We start from the raw sequence: 10,759 nt of genomic DNA on the forward strand, positions 1-10,759 counted from the left end.
CAAAGTTCATGTTATCTCAGCATTTGACCTTCATGCAACTGCTCCTGTAATATTTTGTTTAGGTCTTGTGTCACTGTTTAAAAGGTTTTCAAAGGACTGAAGAGATTCAGAGATGAACCACTAAAAAAGCTTTCCTCGTACCAAAAGATTCCAGAAATTCAGTCTGCTAGAGAGAAGGCTAAGGAACAGAAAAGTTTATAAACACACAAAATAAAGCTTTGATCATGATATCTTTGGTCTAAGACATAACAAAATACAGTGGCTGAAAGCTGAAGCTAAAAAGTCTAAGTCTAGAAATAAAGAACAAATTTTTAACAGCGAGGGTAATTAGCCAATGGAACAACTGACAAATGCTTTCAATCAAGACCAAATGTTTTTCAAAACATTTCATACTCAAGTTCAAACTGAAAATATATAGGTCAGGCTAGATGATTACAATGATCCCTTGTGACTTCATAATCTATGGCTCTAAGGATCTAAGCACACCCTGAAGATTGTCTGAAAACAAACAAACAAGAAAAAAACAATTTATGAATACTTTTAAATAGTATGTTGTTTTCACAGAAACTAGAATTACTTCAGAAATAATTCAGAAACAGAAAAAGGAATAATTATTCTTCAATAATTCATTTCAGGGTAATAAATAATTTTTCTCTGAATTTACTTTTTTTGTCACTGGAAGCTGAATAACGCCCACTGAATATAGCTAAAGGTTGAATAAAATAAGAAAACCAGAAAATGCTCCAGTGACTTTTTGAAGTTATTTTTACATGATTTCTGGCATTTTCATTTTGAGTGCCACGTGATTTTTCCTAATCATCGTCAAAGCAAAACTGTCTAGGTACAGATAACATATATGAATGTAAAGATGTTTTCTGTCTCTTTTGAAGTTGCCTCTTTGTACCCTCTTGAAAAGTTTTGTATTTGAAACTATCTGTTGATCGCTTACTAGAAAGATAGTGTAGATGAGTTAGGGTTTTTCTAACGCAGAAAGATTTTTTTTTTCTCTATTTTTCTATTCAGACAATTTTTCATTAACACTATGTCTTGGTTTAAATAAGACCCATCTCCTTTATGGACACAAAGGAACAAATGATGTTTTTTCAAACTTTAGATAAACGGCAATCCTTACATAATGGTGGGCATTTCCTCTTTGGAGATCACCACTGAATCAGGACATTCAAACAAACTCACCGCTAAGCTGTTCCCTGGGGCTAGGCTCAGTTTGTCCAAAGCTATGCTTATTACATGTGCTTTGGTCAGCAGATATGCAATCTTAGACAATAGCTTCTTTCTGCAAACAATAGCCAGTATTAAGAATGTCATCAGATATAATGACTGTGAGTGGGACAATTCTGCTTTCTTATGAAAGCTTTCATAATGGAGCGGTCAAAGTGTGCGTGTGTGTGTGTCTGTGTGTGCGTCTGTGTGTCTATGTGTCTGTGTGTGTTTTAAGAAAGATCCACCAGCACGCTGCAGAAGCAGCCCGCTAGTCTCAGAAGAGCTGGTTCATGAAAGGTGCCATTTATAGTGCTTTCACAGTACCATAGAATGGAAACATTAGGTAATAGTAAAATCCCAGAGCTAGACTTACTAAATTCTGAAAACTTACTCACATTACCATGCTTTATAGGGCTTTAGGGACTTCATAACAACAATCTGTGCAACTGCAGACTTTGTTTAATGAAAAAATAAATAGAAATAGTTACCCAAAAATTAGCCTAAAGACTGGTATTCCCTTGTTAGTGCCCTTTAATAATTTTCACTATGCCTCCATTTGCACTCTGTCTAGAAAATAAAAGGCTTATTCATGCACAAAAACACAGATCTGCCTTCTCAGTGAGAAATTTTGTAACATTTCTGTAGTAGAATCAACTGTAGCAGCTCAAGGTCTTTTTCTGAAAGAGGAAAAACGGTTAGCTGGATATTGCATTACTTTCAGATTTCTTCACTGTTGTGTAATTTATCTGACAGTTGCCACAGGGCTTACATGCCACTTTAGTTACCCTACTGATTTTTAAGGGATGGATGTGCATGTGGAAACTAGGGGAGCATTCATTTTTCCCCCCAATTTCATCAAATTACATGCGCTGTGATTTTAGATAAATCATGCTATTACACTGTTTCCCTTTCCACATTTACAGAGACTTGTGGGTTCGCTTTGATTTGCCTTCAAGGAGTCACTATTTGCATCAACATCCCAACCGATTGGGTTAGTCTGATGTGTCCTCTAAATGGTGTCCTCTCAACAGCTCTCCTTAATGCTCTGTCATGAATGTGTTTGGGTTTTTCTTATCGGGAGGTATCAGCGCCAAAGCTCCAGAATGTCTCACTTTCCGTACAAGGCTTCCTGTGTATTTTAAATGAAACAGATATAACAAAGAAAGCAATGTGAATTTATACAGCTCCAGTGTGGGAGAAACAAAGAAGTTGGTTGAAAAGACAGACAGAAATATATCAGCCTTGCAATCTCAAGCGACCCTCAGGCAGGTACAGCACATATGCCTTCTGGCTTTACTGCAGACAGAATTCAAAAGATCAGCCTTTTTCTGACCCCAGATATGAGCATCTGGCGAAGACCAGCATCCTTCACAATTTTGGCAGTTTGCAAAGACACAGGCTGGCCTGGATTACAAATCGGAAACACTCCTCACAGCTGAAAGTGTATTTTTTGCCATTGGGATAGTAGAAAACAGAGAGAGACATGCATGCAGTTGGGGGAGGAGAAGGCAAAGTAAGACTGCTTTTTCTCTGCTCTTGAAACCTATGATGCAAATACTTATGCATGAGGCTGAGAGGAATTCTTGGGTCATCCTTCTACCCTGTCTAAAAACATACCCACGTCTAAAAGGAGAGCTCGCAACAGTGCCTAAGTTTGAAAACGTGCTGATGTCAGAATTTTGCTCTATTTACATGCCTTCGGCGAAGAGCAGCCAACTACCTGCTTATCATAAATCTTTCCTCTCCCTCCCTTCATCCCCTCCACTGAAACCCCTACAATTTTCAGTACAGAACACCAAAGCACAAGTAGGTTATTCTGTGTATGAAAGCAGTGCTTGTGAAAGATGTTGAATGCACAGTCCCGGAGACCCACATCCTCTGCAGTATAGCAAAGGAAAAAAAGATACATCATGGATAGCAGCACTGTCAGCTTCCTTGCTCTGACTTACCAGCTTCACTGAGCTTGAAGAAACACCCACTGGGGTGAAAGGATCATTCATCCTTTATAGCCAAGTTGTTGTCCTAACTGCTAAAATTGCCATACAGGCTGCTAATTAGAGCCAGTTATGGTTATGGCTTTTGCAACGCTGACAGATGTGAACTGTTCACCCAAAGCTTACCCTGAAGGTTGTGCCACTTATAAAAGCTATCAGTTGTAACGATCTGCTAAACTATGGTAGATTTATACCTGCTAAAGATGAAAACAGAGAGAATAGAGCTGAAGAAAACCCTCCAGAGATTGCTTGAGCCATCTCCCTACACCAGAAGAGCACGCTTACTTTGTTTTTGGGAGCTGTTTGTCTAACCTACTTTTATAGGCCTCCTCTAACAGGGACTGCAGAGCTTCTACATGCAACTCATTCCAGTGCTTCATAAGAACTTCCAAGAGAAGGGGTTTTTTAATGGTTAACCTAAACTATCCCCGTACTTCCTATTTGCCATATTCCTTTCCTCTTTGCAGGGTCTTGCCATACACCAGGTAAATATGTCTCTCCAGTCTTTTCCCAGTTTATAATTCTTTCTGTCTTTCTCCAAGCGTGACATTTTCTGGATAATTCTCTCATCATTTTATTATCCTCTTTGGACTCTGTTCATCTGGGTTATATCTTCCCTGTAACGCATGGCCTGAAACAGATTAGACACTGTTACAATTGAGATTTTGCAAACCTGAAGAACGCAGGAGGGTAACGGCAATGTCTTACAGGTGATGATCCTGCCTATACATCCCAGACTATGTTTATGGGAATGCAGAAGCAACCTGTAGCTCACCTATGTGTATCATGTGAGTCAAATGACTCACTGCTGTCACCCCATTTCTTCTTCTCCTTTGTCTGACACCTCCTCCCCCACAAAAAGAGGATACTTTGGCCACACTCCAAAATCTCTGCAGAAGCACTGAGAATCTTGAGATGTCCTTCAATGGTGATATTAAGGACAGCAATAAATAAAAGACAGGAAGAAACCTTCATAAGACTGCTACTTCTCACCAGTACCGCTGGGTGGGAGGTGGATAAGTCTCACTTTAGCAGTATATTTACCAGCATAGGGATAATCCTGGCTGCTTTCTTTTCACCATCTAATTCTTGCCTTGGTCCTATGATAGAAAAACTACATGTCATCCAGAAAAGGATTGTGTCATTTAAAACAGTACGTAACAGTAGAAATATCCATAGGTTTGGGGCCTGGTTGTTTTTCTTAAACCTGATCTCTGAATACAGACAACACTCAAACTGCATTAAAACTGTTATTTTCATGACAGCAAATATCTCTGAGCTCATGTATTAATCTGGAACTTTCATGTATCACAATGCCCCAAACGCACAGCTGTCAAATAGATTATTTCTGTGATTGATATAAGATGTATGGTTATGACGTCGAGAAAAGGCTGCATTGTGGGACAAATGTCCCTGAGCTTTTGGTACTATAATTCCCAGAGAACTGGTATACGTTTGAATTGCTTTATCTTGGCATAATGCAGAATTTCAGTAGAAGCCGTATTAGCTCCCTTACTAGAAAATCACAAAAATCCCTCAATACAGCATTTACAAATCACATAATTTAGATTTTTTAAAATTACCTGTGTAAATAAATACACACATGAACACAAATACATCTGGAGAGAGGCATAAAATCATGTCTTAGCCATAGTATAGCAGTTAATCATATCCCGTGCATTCTACTAGGAGCAAAGGGTTTCTATAAAAATTAAAATGCATGGATATGTATGCCCTTTGGGAATTTCCTTGTTTAAATATTTGCGTTTAGTAAGAAAATGTTGAAGAAATTTAAAAATAGGCATTACATTTGATGAGGTTCCTGTATTTAAAAAAACCAACAAAATCTATCACACATATCAAAAATTCTCCTGTGTAAAAGTAGGCTATAATAGCCTAGATTCTCCTTTAGAATGAGAAGTACACTTGTAACATTGTCAAATGATATTAGCTTTATATGATATTCACGTCAGATTCCTGATGAAATAAAGGCCCATATTTTGCCATCAGTGCTGAGCAGCATCCTTCCTCACAATTTGTTCCACTGAAATGAATAGTTATTCTGCTAGAAAGCATCTTATGTCAACATAGTCTGGATCTATAGAATGAGTGGAAAGAAACAGTTACCTTTCTATTGCTTCCTTCACCATGTTATCATTGAACTTAGATGACATTAAGTATATATAATTAAGTGTATCCTATTTTAGATTATGAAGATACTTGCTACTTTTCACAACATTCGTCCATAATTTCACATTTTCTATGGCATTATAGCTTAAAATAGTACAAAGATACATGGCATTTACGGCTCAGAAAGACCTTTGGCCTTTGACCTTGAAAGATCTTTATGTGGAGGCCCATGGTGGATTGATTTTTGACAGTACAGTGACAGAGCCATACAAAAAAGGTATTCATATTGACCAAGTCAGTGGATATTTCAGGTCAAAATGTCAGCAGTTGTCTTTTTCAGCTGACATCCTGGTCTGAGAAAGTTGGATTTAAGGTTTTCTTGACTCTCATATTTTGATTTCTTGCCATATATGGCTGTGTCATTAGTTCCCCGGAATGCCTTTCAGTTTCTTCTTTGAAAAATGCTAAATAAGTTCTCACTTTACCTACTGACTGAATAAGAATACAAAAACAACGGACAGCTGTGAGGCATCTGCGTGTCACACAAACACTGTTGGCACAGTTCCTGCATTCAAGAGATCAGCAAGAGCCTAGTAAATAAGCTTTCTTCACTAAAGACCACTTTTGTCCATGATCATTGGAGCTGTGCTTTACTCATACACCCTCTGAATTCCTCTTTTCTTCAGTAATCACACATGCCTAGCATGATGGCTGATTCTATTCTACAGTCCTGGGCCACGTAATTATGTGAGTAATTGGCAGACAAGATGTTGTGAATACCTGAATCCCAGGTTAATTGAAACTAACACCTGCCTGAACTCTGCTGTTGTAATGGATGCAATAATACAACAAGATCAGGTCCTATTGAGTTGCATAATCTTTTCAGGACAGGGTTTTTGATCTCCCTCCTTTGATTTGAGGGCGGTGGCAAACTAAAGTATTATGTCTTTGTTGAAGCTTATAACAGATGAATCTGAGGCTGAAAATGAAGATCCTTCCAGTTAATCTGTATTGAGAAAAATCAGTGAGCACAGATCTTTCGCATCTTTCAGTTAGAAAAGAAACAGCATACACAGCTGTCAACACAACCGTCGTCAGTAACAACGTTACAATGTTACCCTAGAGTAACCCAGGTCGTTACCCAGGTAGTACAAACTGCAAACTTTTGATTCATGAGGCTCAGCGTGGCCAAAATTCACACTAGCATCACCCAACATCCCAAACTGGGCAAGCATTACGGCATTACGCGGGAGAGGTTATTCTAGTATACTTGGGTTGAGGTTGATTTTCTGCTGCCTTGTCCTTCATGCTGTCATAGTTCAAAGGCATGTCGTTTCAGTGTCTCCTGTGTTACTTTCTCACTGGCAAAATGGTGATAATGGTACATCCCTACAGCACAGACAGGCAGGCAGACAGACAGACCGACCTGTCAGAAGAGCAGAGGAGGTATTAAGACAAAGACTTCCAAGTTATAGAAAGACCTTAAGAAGAGGTATGCTTTACTTGATAAAACCTCCCAAGCAAACATAGCTTTTCTTGTTCTTTTACTGAAACTATGGCAATCTTACGTCTTTTAAATAAAATCAGATAGACTATTTTAAACATAGCTTTTATCTGACATAACTAGACTCTTGGAAGTACTTCGGTTCAAACAGACCTCTATTGCAAGAGAATATTGGATCAGAGCAGATAATCAAAGAAGTTTGGCAATAGAACCTGATATATTTAGGAATAAAATAGTACTGTATGGTTGCTAGTAAAAGCAGAAGACAGGGCTTGATGACCCAAAAGGTCTTATTTTTCTAAGTTAAACAAGACATGGTTTTTCTATGTTAGAAGAAATGTTGGGTTTACTTATAACGGTGCAAACTGTGTAAAGCTACTGTACTCTTTGTAAAGGGAAACCAAATAGAAAAAATATTTAAAAGCCAAAATGTGGCCAGAAGACTTGGGATTTTCAAAAGCCCACGGTCCTTAGATTACTTACACCAGTAATCTTATTACAGACTTCTCTGGGAACTGCTTGACCACCCCAGTTGCCTCTGAAAATCACAATTAATTTATTTGTCTCAGGACTAATGGGGGAAAAAAAAGATTTCGGGAATGAAAAGATTTTACTGTAAAGACCTGAAGCAAATGGGAGAACAAAACGCCTACTTTAGAAGTCAGGAGAGGCACAATCACAACAATTAAGGGCAAGACAGAGAAGTGGGGAGGAGGGAGTTGGGAAAGTGGAGTTCCCAAATTTCAGCAGTTATGTAGGCCTCAGTTTAAATGTAATATGGCTGCAAAAGAAAGGCAATGTACTTTGGCTGATACCTTTTCAGAGACATATTGACAAGAAAAACCTGAAAGTCTTTTAGAAAGGGACAGGTAGCTAAATGTAGCATAGTGTACCTCTCCCTCTGGGAATCGTATAACTACAGAAAGGCTGTAATAGAAGTAACAAGAATATTTCATGATAGAAGATCAGTGTGGTTCTATTAGCAGCTGAACAAGCCTGAACATGTTTATCAGCCCAGTGCTTTCAAAATCTCTTTCAGTAAAAGGCTGTGTCCTCTATATGTCTTAGTGTATCATTTTTTTTGCCTAACAGGGCTTGATTTTTTTTCAAGCTGAGCACTGTCTGAATAGCTTCCCTAACGTCTTTGTTTAGATCTGGTCTATAGATCCCACCTTACTCCCACTGATGTCAGAAGGAAACGCTCTCAGCAGACATCCTGTGGAACGACAATACCTAATTCTGTCTTTACTTCCAGCATTTTGCAGTGTTACATCCATCCCATCAGAAGTTGTGAATAATTTTTATATCTGCTAATATATTCTTATTTGTGAGCACAAGATCTAGCAAAGACATTCTCAGTACCTTTTTAAAGGTGTTTTTCTGCTAGGATACCACTAAATCAGAATGTCTACTCTAGTGTTAAACTCGTGGATATGAAACACAGCAAATAAAAAGAAAATTAGATGAAAGCTGTGTATGAACATAGGGTTAATCTGACTCAGCTGCCTCACAGTAAAAATGGCAGGTATCCTGTCCAGATAGGATTTCACTGAAAAATATCTATGGTGCATAAATGCTGTCTTATTAAGTGTGCTATCCTCTCACACTATTACCTTTTCTGTAGCAAAGACAGAAGTATGGTTATCCTTTCCATCACACATCTTCTGACAGAAAACACAGGGAGCAGTGGAAATTAAATATTGTAGTATATATTTGGCTAAGATACTAACAAAACCCTAAGGTAATTCCCTGAAAGACTGCGAATGCTGAGGTGACAGGCGGGGGGGCTGAGGCAGGGATGGGGGGAGAAAGACATTGCGCTGCTGGGAGAGAGCCACAGCTATGTTTCAGTCAAATCTGACCTACTTTAATGAAATCAGGTCATCTGTGAGCTCTTCATTACACCCAGACTAAACAGTACAAAACACAGCAGCCAATGTCTCTGTCTTTTCAGAGTACCACTAATTCTCATTACAACATTGTTATGTATTCCTTAATATATATTGACTTAGTCATCTCGCCACACCAAAGCTGGTAAACAGTGATGGGGAAGGAAGTAAAGTAAACATGATTACTGACTTTAAAAAAAAATAAATAAAAAATAGGGTAAACACAGCTATGCCTCCATAATGTGTCCTCAAGGGAATATGGAAACAAAAGAAGGCACAACTGTCTCACAACATTAGCCATGACGGATGGAGCTCACCTATCATACCAGCAAACTCTTAACTGTTACCAGCCGCCTTAACAGACAAAGCGGAGGCTGGAGTCAAACAGAAGCTGGTACTGTAAGCTTATGCTCAAATTCTGCTCGGTGTTCAGTGTTCTATAAACTAGGAAGGTGACAGCCCCATAACAAATAAAATATACTGGTGAAGTTTTAATGTGATGCACACATCTGCATTTTTGTTCATACAGAGACAGACTGTATATATGTGTGTGCAGGTATGGATGTGTACATGTGTATTTTATTATGTACCCGTGTATATCCACTTGTTCGTACACCAATATGTCTGTTCTTGACAATAATGTACATTGAGATGTACGCACTGCATTTAGACAAAGAAATATATATATATGTATATCTCTAGCTGTATATGCATATATATCTAAAGATGCATATACATATATATATGTATAAAAGCATATTAAGTAACAGACATGTCCTTGTGAGCATATTAAACCTACACTATTACAGTATGTGCATGTCTCTATAGTGAATAGGATATATGTACGAAAGGCTACTGTGTACCAGAGAAAGAGTCATCTCTTATTAAAAGAATTAATATGTTTTATTCCTATTGTTTATCACAAAATTGTAATCTTTACAATTTCTGTTCAACATTAGTTAGAAGAGTATTTATGTTCATTTTGTTTTGGAGACCAAAAACTCCACTCCTTTGTCCACATAGGGCCATCTGGTGCATGTGAGATCTGGCATCTGGTGCCATAAGGAATGACACCCAGCCTCCTGCTGCTACTCCAATAAGCCACAGGTCACCGTACGTCCCATACCATACCTACGGCCTTGTGTGGACATCTCTGAAACCTTAGCTCATCTCAAAAGGCACTATACACTAATGTATAGGCAACTGCATCGGGCCCTTACATTCCTTTACCTGTAGACAGCTATCATTAAAACATTTTCACTGCATCTCGCTGATTTTCTGTTTTTTCTAACCCAGGTTTAATTGGGAAATCTATTCGGTACTTGCTACAGAACTATCTTTCTTCCCCTGCTATCTCATTGTCCAAATTATTTCTCAGTCTGTCCCTGTCACCTACTTGTGGGTGGCTCAGTGTACTCCACCTGGCTCGATGCAGGGGTCTAGAGTATAGGAGTCCATGTGTGCCAATGCTTTGGACAGAAGTATTTAGGTGAAATAAAGGCTTACAGAGATCATAGAATCATAGAATAGTTTGGGTTGGAAGGGACCTCTAAAGGTCATCTAGTCCAAACCCCCTGCAATAAGCAGGGACATCTTCAACTAGATCACGTTGCTCAGAGCCCCGTCCAACCTGACCTTGAAGGTTTCCAGGGATGGGGCATCCACCACCTCTCGGGGCAATCTGTTCCAATGTTTCACCAACCTCAGTGTAAAAAATTTCTTCCTTCTATCTAGTCTCAATCTACCCCCCTTTAGTTTAAAGCCATTCCCCCTTGTCCTGTCACAACAGGCCTGCTAAAAAGTTTGACCCCTTATAAAAAAGTTTATCTTTTTTATAAGCTCCCTATAAGTACTGATAGGCTGCAATAAGGTCTCCCCGAAGCCTTCTCTTCTCTAGGCTGAACAACCCCAACTCTCTCAGCCTTTCAGCCTAATTTTCCTTATTCAGTACTGATGCAGTAAAGTTGTGGTGTTATATCTGGGAAGGAAGAGGTCACCTTTGCCGACGGAGACGGGAAGGT

Source organism: Aptenodytes forsteri, unplaced genomic scaffold, assembly GCF_000699145.1.
Source record: "Aptenodytes forsteri isolate BGI_AS27 unplaced genomic scaffold, ASM69914v1 Scaffold94, whole genome shotgun sequence".
Classification (NCBI taxonomy): Eukaryota; Metazoa; Chordata; class Aves; order Sphenisciformes; family Spheniscidae; genus Aptenodytes; species Aptenodytes forsteri.